Below are 15,907 nucleotides of genomic sequence, written 5' to 3'. Positions count from 1 at the left end.
GGCTAAGGAGCATGTCATGGGCATTTTTTTCATTTGTTTGTATATCATTTCTATGCACATAAAACAGCTCTGTGCAACACTAGCACATCCACTGTGGAGCAGCCAGTGTTACTTACAGAGTTATGGGTGCTTTTTATTGAATTTATAGATGTTTATGCTCCAGCAACCTCAATGTTACCCAACATTGTTTAACGTCTGTCCAACACATTGGCTCTTCCCCAATGCTGTTCTTTTTTCTTGTAACGTTAGAAGTAAATATTTACTGTTTGAAAATATGGGAAAGTATGTGAAGCCAAGCAGCCAAATGTGGTTGTGTTTACACAAACTAGAAAAAATAATGTAGCTTTTTAATTTTGCATGTTTGCTTTATGAAACAGCTGGCGAGGATGCTAACCTTTCTATCTGGGACATCCAACTTTACCCTCTGAGCATTTCAGTTCCTCGCATTCAAATTAGTCTGCTGGCCAATGGTTTCGTCTTCCTGTCTGAAATCAAGACCGATGGTTTAAAAATGTTGTAGAAATTCAGGTTGAAAATTTCACTTTTTAGCATAGACTGTACTAAAGCATAGACTGTATATAAAGATGGACGACAGGACTGCTCGTCAAAAGTGAAACCAAAGCGTCTCGATTGTCACCTGGTGGCTGGCTGCAATATCAGTCATAAACCCCACCACCTCCATGTTGGTGGATGGGACATGTACCAAACTGAAAAGTAGAAGTACATGTGAAATCAGGGACGCTGGAAGTTGGTCAGAGTTGGGGGTGCTGAGAGGACGGCCATAAAATGATTTCATATTAAATGATACGCAACAAGCAAGAATTTTGGGTTCAATAAATGACCACATATATTGAACAGCAACATCCCAGGTCAAAGCAGCATGACACCAGATTCAGTTCACACAAGGTTTATGTCTTATCAGAAGACTATTTAATGTTGACAGAGACACAGCTATAGCACAATGGAGTTTACGCTAGTGGACATTTACCCGCTGTTAGCCGTCATAGAACCATCCATTGTATTAACGTTAGCATTGCAAACGTCATGAATGATAGGCATCTATAGTGGGAGGAATTGAAAGTTTGTGTTGTCCATTTTTATATACAGTCTGTGGCCATAAGAGAATGAAAAGCATGACAGGCTTAGCAACAGTAACCAAGGCGGGCAGGGTTTATTAAATGCTCGCTTGTGAAATATAACTAACATATATAATGAACTGCAACTCTATTTAAGGAGGATTAGTGTGACAAATGCTCTAGAAACTAATTCTAACACGAGTTACAACAATAACTGCTTTGTTTTATTTAGTAAGTCAATCTTAGTGAACTTCATGTGACATAAACCTTAGATTTGAAAAGACCTGACCTGTTACTTTAGTGTCCCATCGCAAACCCTTTCCACAACCACATCATAGCTGCATCTTTAGTAATGTAGTCTGTAATAAAGAATGCACTGCAGTGTATTTTTCCACTGTCACCCTACCTTTTCACTTAGCAGGATAAATACTTGTTTCATGTTGAAACCATTTCTGGAAAAGGGATGAAAGTCCCAAAGGAAATTTCATATCTGATGTACCATTTGTCACTGCTGCATGCAAGTCAGAATTTATGGTACCTATTACCGGATCAGTAAATCCAATGTTCTGTTGCCGAAAGCTCTTTTGTTGCTTGATTTAGTTTATCTGAAAAATACATCTCACAGGTATGAATATGTTGGTAGAGGCAATTTATATCACAAAAATAAAATCAAAAAATAAAAACTACTTGCATGGATTTATACTATTCTGGGGCAGGAAAATTACCGAGTGTGACCACGGGAGATAGTTAAATTATGTGTTGTATATATAATAACTCCTGCAGATAATATTATTTCACTGCTTAAATGAAATGGCTGAAACACCATTAATGCCGGGAATATAAACACTATTGCTTCAGTTCAAAGCCCTTATAATGAATGTGTGTGTAGATACAGCTCATTTATAGTTTTTCATTTGTATGAGCATGCAGATGTATATAGTATATAGTATAGAGTATGTGTATAGTAGCTCACTGCAAAAAAGATTGCTCTCCTGCCTCTTATTCTATGCAGAAGTCCCTCAGGAGCCGAAAACAAATCTATGGCAGAAATCCAGCTGTAACACATTGCTGTCACAACACATACATGTTTTGGCTTCCATCAAATTGTACGTCTATACATTGCAGTGCACAATCAACACAGTGTCACTCTAGAAATTCACATCTTCTGTCTCTCACAACTTGTGTTTGCCCTTGAGCTGTGCAGTATTGTACACATCCCTCTGTTTTCAAGCAAGCCACTTACAGGGCTTTAAATAACTGAAGAGAAATTCAAGGGTAACTCTCTATTTCTCTCTCTCCCTCCGTGTGCGTGTGCGTGCGTGCGTGCGTGCGTGCGTGTGTGCGTGTGTTAGTGTGCGTCTGTACAAAAGATCAAATGAAACCCTGCTCAGTTGTGAGCTGAGAGGGCAGAAGGGCTGAGGGTTATGCAAATGTCTTGAGGAATATTGGAATTCCCCTTCAATACTGTTCCAGATAATATTCAGTGTCAAAAAATGTTCCCCCCCCCAAGCAGCTTGGAAATGAAATAATTAAATAGAATCACTTATATGATACATTTGGACTTAAAAGGCCGATTGGGGTTAGTGTATATGTCAAGGATGGTGTCCGCCGTGTCATCGCAGATCTTGATTGCTCCACTCAAAATTGATTCCTCCATTTAAATTCTATGTGGGTTTTTTCGGGCCTCGCTTTTTCCCCCCCCACATTAGTTGTAAAAACCCTCACATCACATGTGACATGACTGACATGCACTGCTCCATCTGACGGCTCCCATACAAAGCCCGGGGTGGAAACTCTGTCTGCCTTAAAGATACTGATCAAAGTCGTCGTCTCCATGCATGATCGGTGAGCAGGGGCGAGAAAAACACCTGATTATTGTGTGCACAAGATGATGGATCACACATACTGTATATTCTCTCCCTTATCTTGCCAACAACTGCATGTACTGCACTTATCACTTAGCAAAGACAGATGCGACGGCTCGCAGAAGTCAAACGGCAATTTAACTTTGATCGTGCTACATTTCAGATTTACATTTGAATCACTCTTTGATTACATCAGATGATTTCTTGTGACAAAAAGAAAGAAAGGAGGAATAAAAACAAGGTCAGAATACATTTCAGCTGAACTTGGAAGTTCCCCCCCTCTCAGCCTGCCATGCACTTCAATTTTCTGTCTCATTATTCATAGTGAAAATGAAAATTGGAGCCCGAAGCATTTGTATTTGAACAAAGAGAGGGAAGCAGATTATGAATGTTCAAAATGTAATTTCTATTACATTTCCATTATTCTTCTATTAATCACAGATTCATTCTCTCCCTCTCTCTCTCTGCTCTTCAAGTAAAACACGCTCATACAGTATTCATGTGCATACAAGGGTGAGAAAAATAAATCAGCAAGGATATTTGAAATGTTTAATTTATTGAGGATACACCCTACTTCTGAAAAGAGAAACTAAAGCATATGTTCTATGATTACAACTTTTGCCATCTGACAAACCTACTGTAAACACCAACAGCAAAAGTATTTTTGTATCCGAATAAACTTAATTTCTCTCATTTTTTAAATCACAGTATTTGGGAATGGGGGGGGACTTGCATCTCCCTTTGTTCTGCCTGCCTTCTATAGAAAGGCTAATATTCACAGAGAGAGATGAGATTTAATGCATACTGATTACTCTGGAGACCCACTATTCAACTGTGGGAGAAAGCATCAATTAAAGAGTTTTAAGCCTCCATAAACTGCACCTTAAACAGCTGATCAACGCTATGCAGGACCTACCTTCTGGAATTGGGGCTGAGTTTTGTTTAAATGGAGCAAATTCATCTCTGGAGAGAAAGCTTGTAATCCACTTTTAAATCTCCAAGCAGTTGAATAAGTATGCTAATAATACACAATGATTATTTTCGTTTGCTCACACACTTGCACAGAGCAGCGCCGCAGCCACAGAACAGTGGCAGTGCAATTACAAATCATACACAGTCACTGTAGTGTTTGAGAAATATTAGAGTCGCACCACTGAAACATGTCAGCTTGTGTAGAAATGCAAAGTGTGCATGTTAAAAGGAACGCTATCAACAGAGCAAAAACAGCCTCTTGGGATCTATCTGTTTAGATTCATTTGGCTTATTTATGTATGTATTCATAAGCACTGGGGCATGAATGCATGGAGATATTTTCATTTGTGTGCAATGAGGCTTTGACATTGACCTCACTTTTTAAAAGCGCACCACAATGGATGTACAACGAACAATAACACTTGGCACGAGTTCAACGCTAAACCCACACGTTTATTGATACTGGCGAAAAACAGATCTGTGCAAACTGCCCTCATTATTGGTCAGTCGTTATTTTGATAAAGAGCGTAGAGTACACTCCCACAGGGAAAAGACCTTGGCCTGCCACAAAAAAAAGCAAGAGCTCCTCTGCGTACCTTGGACTCTTGTCGCGGTCCGGCAAAGTGAATAACACCTAAACGCCACATTATCCGAGCCTGCGAGCGTTACAACAACAATAACACAGCAGGACTATTTTGCAGCGCTCATTTTGATCCGCGGCAAATGAAGTGAGGTGGGGAAGGTGAGAGAGGTGGATGGAAGCTTTTTGTATCCAACAGGAGAAGGAGATGTTTAAGACATTGATTCACCTTGGGTTCAGAACCACACTATCTAATTATAGCCTTGGGAATCCAGTCAAGGCCGTGGTATTTCAGGGCTGGAGAGAGACAACATTCTGCTGTAACTATGCTCTGCTCTACATGAATCATATTCCCTGTGTGGTTTGGCAGCCATTAAAAACAGAAAGAATGCCCTTTCTCCGTCAGAAGCCATGGGCTAGTGGACCTCGGTTGTAGCAGAAAGGTTAACAATTTTTTGACGACGTCTGAGTGATCAACACGGACTGTGGCAGCGTACGTAAAATCAGGTGAGCTAAAACGGGAGCAGCTCAAAGGCTATTCAGCCACTAATTATAGCGAGCTGGTTTTGAGCCAATGGGTTTGCATTCCAGGTGGAAATAACGCGATATAAGTAATCGCAGCATTGGACATAGATAGGACCGTGAGCTCCTAAACCAGCAGTACTTGGCGCCCCATGAAAGTGTTGCTTATGCATATATCAGCTCCATCAAAGAGGAGGGGGAGGAATGGGGGATGGTGTCTTTGTGATAGAGTGGGGGAGAAGGAGGAGGAGGGGGGGTGAGGTCTGCTCTCTGAAGCACACAACCTCATTATTCAGTCTATAGAACAGCACATCCACTTCATTGTTCTTCAAATCAGCCCCAAACTCACTGGGCTCATCCAAAAGCCCTCAGAATAGAACAGAGCGTGCTTTATGTTTTTAAAAAGGAAGCTGCCAATGAGATCTCCAGAATGATCAGTCAAGAGCACAGTTATTGGCATTTTATTTTTTAAGATCCTCTTCATTGTCAAGTGCGTTGATATGATTTCTCCACCGAACATTATTCGTCATTAGCAGATCAAAGTGATACAAACATGAGGGAGAGGAGATGTCTTTACTGCAGTGTGATTTCCCCAAGGCGGAGCTGAAAGGTTGCACGGAGATGACGTGCGATATGTTCGGGAGTTATAGTATCTGGAAGGCCCGGGCCACATGGTTGAATCATTCCCAGTAATGGAAACTGATTTCACCATACAGGGAACCTTTAGAGTTGGCCTGTTGTGTTGCAGCATTCCTGTTTGGCAGGCGCTCACGCCGCGGAGTGTGCAGGGGAAATAATGGCAAGACAAAACCGCCTGCTCACGTTGGCCCTCCCACCAGACTTTCATGTAAATATGCTCTAACCATTCTTCTGCAGCCGCATCAATCATGGCAGATATGACAAGGCGCCTTTGTTCGGCACAAAGAGTGTAAACACAGCTGGAGCTTGCCGGAGGAACCTTTCCCTCCCCTATCGTGGCACTACACCTGTCGGACACACTGCATCAAAACCTCATTTAGGGCTCTGATTATCCTAATGACACCAATGTCGTCTCCCCACCGCCATTATCGGTTAAATCCGTGATCCCCTAATTAAAGACACACAGTCTACACATGGTCAACCTTGAAAAGGATCCGCCTTCTCTTCCTCTAAACACAAAAGGGGAATCCTTCGCTCTGCCATTTATCATTCTGTTTATTTTGTCATTATTTGTTTAACAAAGATCCCCCCCCCCCAAGTGTTTTTAAAATGACTTTACATTAAAGTAATATTAGGCCTGTTTATTTCATGTTGTTGAAATGAACCGTGAAGTAGATATTGATATATAACATCAGTATAAATTATGTATTGACTAGACACAGAATCACAATAATGGTGGTGATATGTTCATTATGTGAGAAAAGAAAATCTATACTACACCATGTTAGAGCATGTTCATGTTAAGCACTTCTGTAACTTTAAATTATTAATTACGAATACATTTTACAATTATGTTTTTATAATTACATTTTTGTTCATGGCATTGAAATCAAGTAATACAACATAATGCACCATTAGCATGAATATAGCGATTCTTCAAGGGCTGCATGGCTTTACAGCAACTCTTGATGCTTCTGAACTGTGGTATTGTGCAGCATCAAGGCTGAAATAATATTTTCAAATGAGTTGAAATTATATTTTTATGCTATGAATTAAATTTCATTCCTGTGATTAAATATTATACCACCTACAACCTTTGTGTTATGCATCAAGATCAAAGGTCTACCTTGTGGTAAATGAAGCACATCAACAATTTTAAGTAAAATTCTCTGTAAGAACACACTGCTCAAAAACAGTCACAATAACAATAAATCAGTTACAATTAGAATGCCACTCAATAGAGTGTATACCTCCGCCAACAGTAACAGAAACCACATTTAAATCAGGAATATCAGGATATATTTATTTAGATCTGCACCAAATTGCATTAACTCATAAATATCAGTCCCCTAACCATGCCTGATATTTTCTAAATCAAGATCCATGAATTATTCTCTGGGAGAATAGGTCATGGATCCTCCCCTGGGTATGGATCCATGCCAAATTTTAATGGGTTCTTTCTTGGCCCATGTCCCATCCCTCCACCAGGTTTTGTGGAAATTATGTAATCCTGCTGACAAACAAACAAACCAACAATCGGACAGGGGTGAAAGCCTTGGTGGAGGAAATTAAAGTGACTTACCAAAGTCTTCAGGATTCATCAACTGTGCAACATTAATGTCTACACAAAATTTCATAACAATGTATCTGATTCATTCTGTTTTGATGGACCAGGCACCAAGTAAACGTTGAATTTCTGTTTAGAGGTCTATACAACATGCATCATTGCCCATCATTTCAAGCATCACTGTATTTGTATTATGTCTTTTACCCGAAAAAGAAAAAAAGCTGATCAACAGCAACACACTCTACTCGAGCTAATACTGACTGTCAGTTATGCCTTTACAGTCTGATTGGTTTCTGAAACCAATCAGGCTGTAAATTTAGTTTGGCAAAACTGTATATTCAGCTAAATACCCAGCAAATGGAATGGAAAAAGTGATGGACAGGCAGAAGTTGCACTAACAAGAGTTTAATAGCATTTAGCGTTTAGTATTTATTCTGTCACTGCAGTCACCCAATCCGCATACACTGCCAAAATAAAGGTGCTGTTAATGGTTGTAGGCCTAAGCTACCTGACCCGGCTGACCTTGCAGGGATAATGCACTGTTGCTGATATGGAGAGTATGAGAGTGGCGAAAATTCAATTTTGAGTCCGTAGAGTAGTTTCAAGTGTTTTTGGTCTAATGGAATGGATGAGTTGTTGCATACAGAGGTCACCCTGGAGAGGCTTTTTTCTTCTGTTGGCTGCAACCGTGATCTCCTGAATGAGATTTGTTCTGCATTCTCAATATACAGTGTTTCCTCACCGAGTGTTTCCTCTGCTGTTTAGTCGCCGTAGTGCTGTTTTCACTGCATCATTGAATACTTACATCCTTATTTGACACATTAGTCGAAAGTCAAAATATACATTCTGTTGTGACATTTTTCAACTGGTGGTGAAACATGCTAATTAAGAAACTTTAAGAGTACGCCACTGATTTAGTGTTGCACTCCTATAACAATGGTGCCCAAATAATAGACAGTTTCAAGACTGGTGCCCCAGAATCACAGATGTTGTCTTTTTTAGACCTATTACATGTATTCATCTCCCTTGTCAAAATGTGTTGCCTACATTACCCACTATGCAACTCAGCTCAATTCCCCCCTTCTGGACAGATGTAACCTGATTACAATACTAACCCTGTGATGTTGAGCAAGTGTCATCATTCTTAGTGTAGCATGTTAGAAATCTCTGTCCGTATGTGGCTCGCATATCTCGAGAACTGTTCATCTTATTAACTTCACACTTGGCATGTCTATTGTTAAAGGCCCAATGAAGTGCAGTTCTGAATTTAGTGCCATTTCGACACACGATACATGCAATATTAATAAACTCTGAATAAACAGCCAACCAGTGCTCTGTTGCAGTAGCGGCTAAATCTCATCAACGCAAGTGACGTAGATCACAAAAACAATGTATTCACGACAACTGGTACATTCATGACAATGGCAACAACAACTGAATCCATAGTTCAGGGTTCTGCGTACTTGAGCTTCACCGAACATCGAATAAACAAATGAACAGCTGGTCTTAACTTGCTGCAGCTCAATTACTGCAGGTCACTTTTACAGTTAAGCTACAACCAGCATTAACACAGGCCATACAAACAGACCATTTCAAAAAAAGCATGTTTACAACGGGCACTGCACTAGTGCTTACTAAACACCTGAAATGATGTACAGTAATTTGTGCCCATGATATTTAAGATTTCCACCATTAAGCTCCTGCTCCTTTAAGATTTTATTTAAAAATTCTAAAAGAAAACAACTAGCAGTCAATCATGGGTGGAAAAAAACAGCTACTCGTAAAAAAAGTGATTGAAACTTAGTTGCAGTTTGTATTGTAACTGAGTGATACCTGTCAATATTGAGCCAAGGTCTAACAAACCACCAGTGGAAGACAGAAAAGCCACTGCTGTGCTGCTACCATGTTCTCATTCTTTTCCATTTTACCTCAAGGCCTCTGGACTTACCTCAACAAGACCTCATCAAACTCTGCAGCTCTTTTTACAAATTCTGTCAGGAGACAGAAAGAAAAATCCAATTCTTCACAGAGGAATGGTACACTTTTTTTATTTTTTCATATATTATTTGAGACATTGCAGGAACAAAACATACGGATGGAGTGAGAAAGAGCAAAACTTTCAGCAATGTATACCTGGCCATGCTTCCTGAATTATTTACCTTCAGCAACTCCTTTGAAGGAGGCTGAGTGTGTACTTTATGTCCCTTCACATGACAGCTAAGAAATAATACTCCAAGTTGGGTTTTCACAGCTCTTCTTTAATGCTCTGCTGGTTTGCCCTTTAATTTCACCTCTGCTGTGAGTCTGCCTCAGTACCCTCAAGAAACACAACTTGACCTGTGACAACTTCGTCAGAAGACCTTGTGATACTTTTTCAAAGGCAAAGTTTGTATACAAAGGATGGCTTTCTCCCTATGTCTGTGTGCATTCTCTCAGGGTTTTCCTCCCTTTACTCAATATTCATGCAGGTTAAGTTAATTGGCAACTCCGAAAACTGTAGGTGTGAACGACTGTGATAGACTGGCAACCTATTTATGGTCTCAAATCAGATACTTAGGTCAGTACACTCACGTGTACTATACTGTGTACACAGTATACTTTCTGCCATAGTGCATTATTCCAACAGAGTACTGTTAGGTGCATTCACCAGAAATTCACGTTAATTTCTTTAAATTAACTTGTTTTTAGTTTAAAGTCATGTGTGGTCTCCCCTACTTTGTCCAGCCTTGAGTCAGGTTGTAAGCTAAATTTGAAATTGATGGGAATACATGTATCTAGTCATCATTAGACAAACAGAAATTAGCCGTTAATCTACCAATTACTTGTTGAGGTCAGTCTGAACCAAAGACGGGGACCAACAGACACACCACCAAGTATCATCATCCCCACCAGCATGGATAATAAAAACAAATCCACTTCAGGTACAGAAGTTTCCATGTGATGCAGCATGTTACCATACATGTTGATTCCCTGCTTAATTTACCCTAGACCCAGCTTGGAGTGAGTTATAGAACCTATGGGGGAAATGTTTTATCATTGCCTCAGTGTGTAAACAGATTCTTACAAGCATTGAATGAAACATCCTGCATGCATTCCTTTTTTATTATTGCCATCTCAGAGCCTCTGTGCAGCCAAATAAACCGCAGACACACCATTGCCATGTCTACCTGCCCACACTGTAATGAAGTGCAACCTTGCAACCTCTATATAAAATGCTCTCTGTGTCCCTTTATTGCCTGGAGGGAGTTGAAAGCATCCTGGTGTTTTGCTTTAAGAAGGAGCCTTGTTTTCTGATGGGGGGGCTGTGGAGCTGCTGGTAGCTATTCTTAACCCCAGCTGACAGAGACAGGATAGGGAGGGTGGGGCTTGGTTGAGTAAAAACCAGGTCTGCAAGCAATTTTCATCAACTCGTACTGTTTTAACAGAGCGCGTGTTTCCACTCAGTCAAATAAACATTGTGAAAGCAAAGAGCAAGAAGAGGAAAAAAAAGAGGAGCTTTCTCTTTTTTTCTAGTACAATATGGTGGAATTTCATTACATTTTTTTTCTCCAGATGAAGGCGGCAAATTTGCTTATAAAACCAAGCTAATCAGGTAAAGTAAGCCACATATTGCGGCTTGAAATACAAGATGAACTAAATGAAAAACAGTAAATGTCGCTGTCATATTGATCCTTATTCAAATTTAGGACCAATCGTGAAATCCTTAAGCTCGGGTACTTCCTCTAATTCCAGAGGAATGAAGAGGCCTTAAAGTAGCGTGATGGAATTCAGCAACATACGGCCTGGTTTGAGACACCGATATTATTTAAATGAGCGCTACAGCCTGCTTGCACTGTTAACATATGGTGCTTCAGACAAGCGCTGCCATATGGACCCATATGGTCGTCTTTCCAGACATAATGACAACACAACCAAATTTAGGGTCATTTCTGAGTATATTTGCTTCTGAAGGAGAGACAAGCTCTGAATTTGGCTCCGAGTCACATAGTCTAGCCAATCTGTGATGGCTGGCAGCGAAAGCAAAGAAGATTGACTCAGGCTGATCAAAGCGACGGAACAATGACAAGCCTGAGTCACAGAGGGGAGCAGTGCCATAGAGTAGTGATGCTTGGCGTGCGCACCACTCTGAGAAAAACGGCAAATAAACAACACAAGCACTAATCATAATACTTTGCATATACAAGGGATTGATAGGGATTAGGGATTGATACCAAAAATTCAATCAACTCCTGGACCCAAACATGACCAAATAAATACAGCCTTGATTGGACCATGTTGGAAATCAAGAGTGCAATTTTCTCGCTGGAGCTTTGTAATTTCGGGCCATTCAAATCACCTCTCCACGAATGAGCAGTTCTTGTTGAGATGGAGAAAATAACACAATTTATAACCTGTCCAGTAATCACTGCTTTGCATATAGAGGAGGGGTGGGCTGTATAAGCCTTTGGTTATGATGCTGGGACTTAATGACTGTACACCAGAGCTGGACAGATGAAGAACCTCTGGGTTTTGAGACGGTTTGTCAAAAACTTTCTTGAGTGTCACATTTAAAATGAATATATGTGCACTCGTTGCAATGTGGGCATAGAAGGAAGAAGATACACTCATTTACTTTTCAGTATTTTCCCTCCACCCCTCTCCCCCCCCTCTCTCTCCTCATTCCATGATGTTGGAAGTGCTTCGGGCTCGAAACCCAATTTCTCAGCCATTGAATAGACAGCAATTTCATCCAGCTAACTCAATTGTGAAGATAGTGCAGTGAAGCTTCTTGAATAGATTGAGGCCTCAACTTTAATACAGCATCACTCATGTAGCACATACAAACACAGTGCTATTCCATTTCATCCAAAGCACTTTAAAACCCAGGATGTTTGTGAAGCAAAACAAAATCTTTAATAGTCAAGCAAATAAATGGCCCAGATACTAAACCTTTGTCGAACTAAATTACTCCTGATCTACTGATGTGAACAAGGAACCAGCACTTTCATAGGTTATTTTTTATCAGCCCTACTCCCTTTGATATTACTGGAGATTTTTCTAATAATCATATTTATTTTACAGAGACTCAACGACTGAAAAACAGAACTGAAAAAACCCCAGCATAAATGGCCAACTCCATCTGTATAATTACGCATTTCATTACACACTCTTCTGACATGATGACATTTTTAATACATTTATAATGAATCTTTTGTCCCAAGGCAACATGTTTCATGTATTTGCAACCGCTATCTTTCCCTTTCATGAAAAAGTCTACCACCACCATTTGCCTGCAATCAACATTTAGATTAACTTAAAAATATTAATTTGTATGAGAGTATATTTATATTTATATTATTGCTTTACCACATTGCAATATTAACATATAATACAGAGCGTAAAGTTATAATTGTGCAAACATCCAGATACCTTTTTATTTTGTATTATTATTAAGAGTTGCTTCAAGTTGAACTTGCGTATACTTGATTTCTTCTTTCTCAACACTTTTTAGGCAGGAGTGTAACACACCATCCATGTGTAGACCAGTGATTGAAAATGAAACAGCTGGAGACCCATGGGAGCCTGCCTGCCTAACCCAACTCAGTGCTTTGGATTGCAGCTGTGTATAAATAGCAAACCATTGATGACATGATACAGTTGCTGCAAAAAGGCTGAAAACCATTGGTATGTCCAAAACCTGATGACTCATGGTTTCCTTGCATGTCTTGACAATATTCCCAGCAGCTTATTGTGACATCACAGAATGCTTGGCCTGGTTTGTCTTCAAGTGACCCCATGCAAGGTCAATGAGGGTGAGGTCAGGTGATTTTGGACAAAAGTCCATGTCAGTGAGGACACTTCAAATAATTCTTAAAAAGCTTTGAGTTGTTGGGTATTTTGGGTCATTATCCTGATGCTGCTTGAATCTTTCTCCACAATGATTCAAACCACTGGGTATTTAAAACAAGAACTGAGTGGTACTTCTCCTTGGTCATGGTGAAGCCAATTGGTGCATTTGTCTAACTCCAGGCAAACCCCCAGCCCGAGACTTGAATATCCTGTTTCATTGTCAGTTTGATACACTGCAGCATCATTCTCTCTCATGTTCTTCTCCTGACATATATCCTGTTTTCACTGGCACAAATCTCAAACTTGGATTCATCAGTAATTTAGGATTTTTTTCACTCATCCATTGTGGAATGCTGGTGTTTCTTAGCCCACCCATGTGCTGGGCCGTGTTAGCTCTGCTGGCAAGTGGTTAAGAAACTACTACTTGTCCTACTTGTTCACAATAAGACAGCCTTATTTTGACAGTACTTTTGCTGAGTGGATTCTTGGGCTCTTTGTTTAGCAAATTCTGTATCTGTGATGAAGTGGCTTTTCTATCCCCCAGGGAATTAAGCTTGATGTATTGATCTTCTGCTGGTGTGGTCCTTTTTTGGTCTATCTGATCGTGCTTTGGATACAACTGATCCAGTTCCTGCAAAGCATTTTAGAGTTCAATGCACTGCCCCATTACAAACCTTTAGACTAGCCACTATTTGACACTGAGAAAGCTCCTCTTTGCTTTGAATAGTAATTTGACTTCTGACATTTTTCGACTATCACAATGCTACATATTGAGCAATGATCTACTGGGAACGAGAGGCATTCATTTATTTATAAAAGGTACGGAATATTTCAAGGTTGAAGGCTCAATGCGACAAATTCACAGAATAGTCTCAGTATTCCTTATTTAAGTTAATTAAATCAGTAAATCCACAACCCTCTGAATTGCCTCAGTGAAAGTGTGCGGTGACACTAGTCTGGTGACACAGTAGAGGTAGTCATGAGCAATGGAAGCCAGGAGATGTTGACATGCTTTGATTAAAAAGTGTTCAGAATTAGCCATCAGATGTGGTCACAGCCATTTTAGCACCGGACTGTGACAAACACAAATGCTGCTGCACTTTAGCATCATGAACACTGCATTACGGAAATTTGCACTGGGGTTGTTTTTGCCATTACTTACGTTTCTTTCATCCTTTTTTTTCTCCATTACTTTAAAATAATCTTGCATTATTTTATCTGCCGTCATTGATTTTAGATATTTAATTATATCATTTGCATTTTAATTTAAATGACAGTGTAATAATTTGCTTCTTCTCTTTGGTGTTTTATGTTCTTGTATTTATTTATTGTCTATGTGAAGCACTTTACAAAGGCTGTTTTGAAAGACGCTGTATAAATAAAGTTATTATTATCAGAGGTTATTATTTCATGACATGGATATCAACCACAATTGCTTCCCTGAAGGAGAAGAAAATGTGGACCTCGTCTTCAAATACTCTGTGCAACATTTTCAGAGATACAATGTAACCCTGAACTTATCTGTAATCTATATTAGCCTCAGGATAATGCATATCTGTGAATGCAAATGTACAAATCTGTTAGACCAGACATTAAACAGACATTAACCCACCAGCTCCCTCATAAAATGTCTCTGTAATGTAGGAAGCCATTTGGGAATAGAGAAAACAAACCGTCTCTATGAAAGTGGTGTTTGTCTCTGCTGCTTGTAGCTTTACTCACGTATGTCCTGCTTTGGCTGTATTTACTTATGTGGCTCCTAAAGCTGAAATTGAACACTAGGCCTCTGATGTTTGTATGGACATTATAGTTGTGCTACTGTGAGACACAGGACCAGTCAGACCCTCAATCAATTTACAACTTTCAATTTAGGCTACATCAATTTTTTTTTCTTAAGGGTTCACTAGCTCCAATGCTAATCATTAGCAAAAATCACTAGAATTAGAAAACAGTGCAGCAAATATTAAGCTACAGCTTCTCACTCTTAGCCGGTGCTGAGCGTCGCTGTCATTGTTAAAATAAACGTCACTGGGGTTTCATCGTATCAGCTTTAACTAAATAATTTAATGGCGGGCTGAAATTAAACTTGGCTGTTGTCAGTTTGTGTGCGAGCCGCTTTCAGTACTTGTCATAGATAGTTTGTGAGAGAGGAACCGCCACTCTGTGAAACCAATGTACAACCACAAGTGTTCCTACAGTTCCAAGTGTGACATCTTACACAGCATTTGAGTTCATGTCACTTGTCAGGGACGGCATTCCCCCCAAATTAACTTGCATTTGTATCTTATAAATAAATGAAGCTCATTGACTTTGTTTTGGAACCATCACCTTCAGTATTTGAATTAGGAATCTTCTACAAATGTGTCTTGCTATTGCAGTGTTTCAGACACACGAGGTATTCAATCAATTAAACCAACATAAATTAAGAATGGGATCAAACTGTGCAGTGTAATATTAAAATACTTGGGCCAGGGGTGTGGGGGGGTCACAATGCTAAGCTCATCATCCTGCCGACTGTCCCTAATTCTTAGATTTCTAAGAAAATAAAAAACACACATCAGCCTTAGGGTTAGATTTTTCTGGTTTAAAGAATTTATAAGTTGGTTCCACAGACAGTGAAAAATCATAAGGGCCAGAAAATATAAGATGGCAACCTATAACTTCAACATTGCTTTTTCTTGTTGCAGCTTGTTACCCTCTGAAAGCGTGGGCTGAGGAGCACAGGCAACATATCAAACTTAATTACCTTTCAGGTTGCCTCATCAAGTCACAGCTTCAATGAAGACAGATTGTCCCTGTTCCCACAGAACCTTTAAAGCCACAAACACCACATGGTGCTTTCTCTAATCTTTTTTTT

Source organism: Hippoglossus stenolepis, chromosome 1 (assembly GCF_022539355.2).
Source record: "Hippoglossus stenolepis isolate QCI-W04-F060 chromosome 1, HSTE1.2, whole genome shotgun sequence".
Taxonomy (NCBI): domain Eukaryota; kingdom Metazoa; phylum Chordata; class Actinopteri; order Pleuronectiformes; family Pleuronectidae; genus Hippoglossus; species Hippoglossus stenolepis.
The sequence above is the reverse complement of the archived record's forward strand: the minus strand, read 5'-3'. Positions refer to the sequence as shown.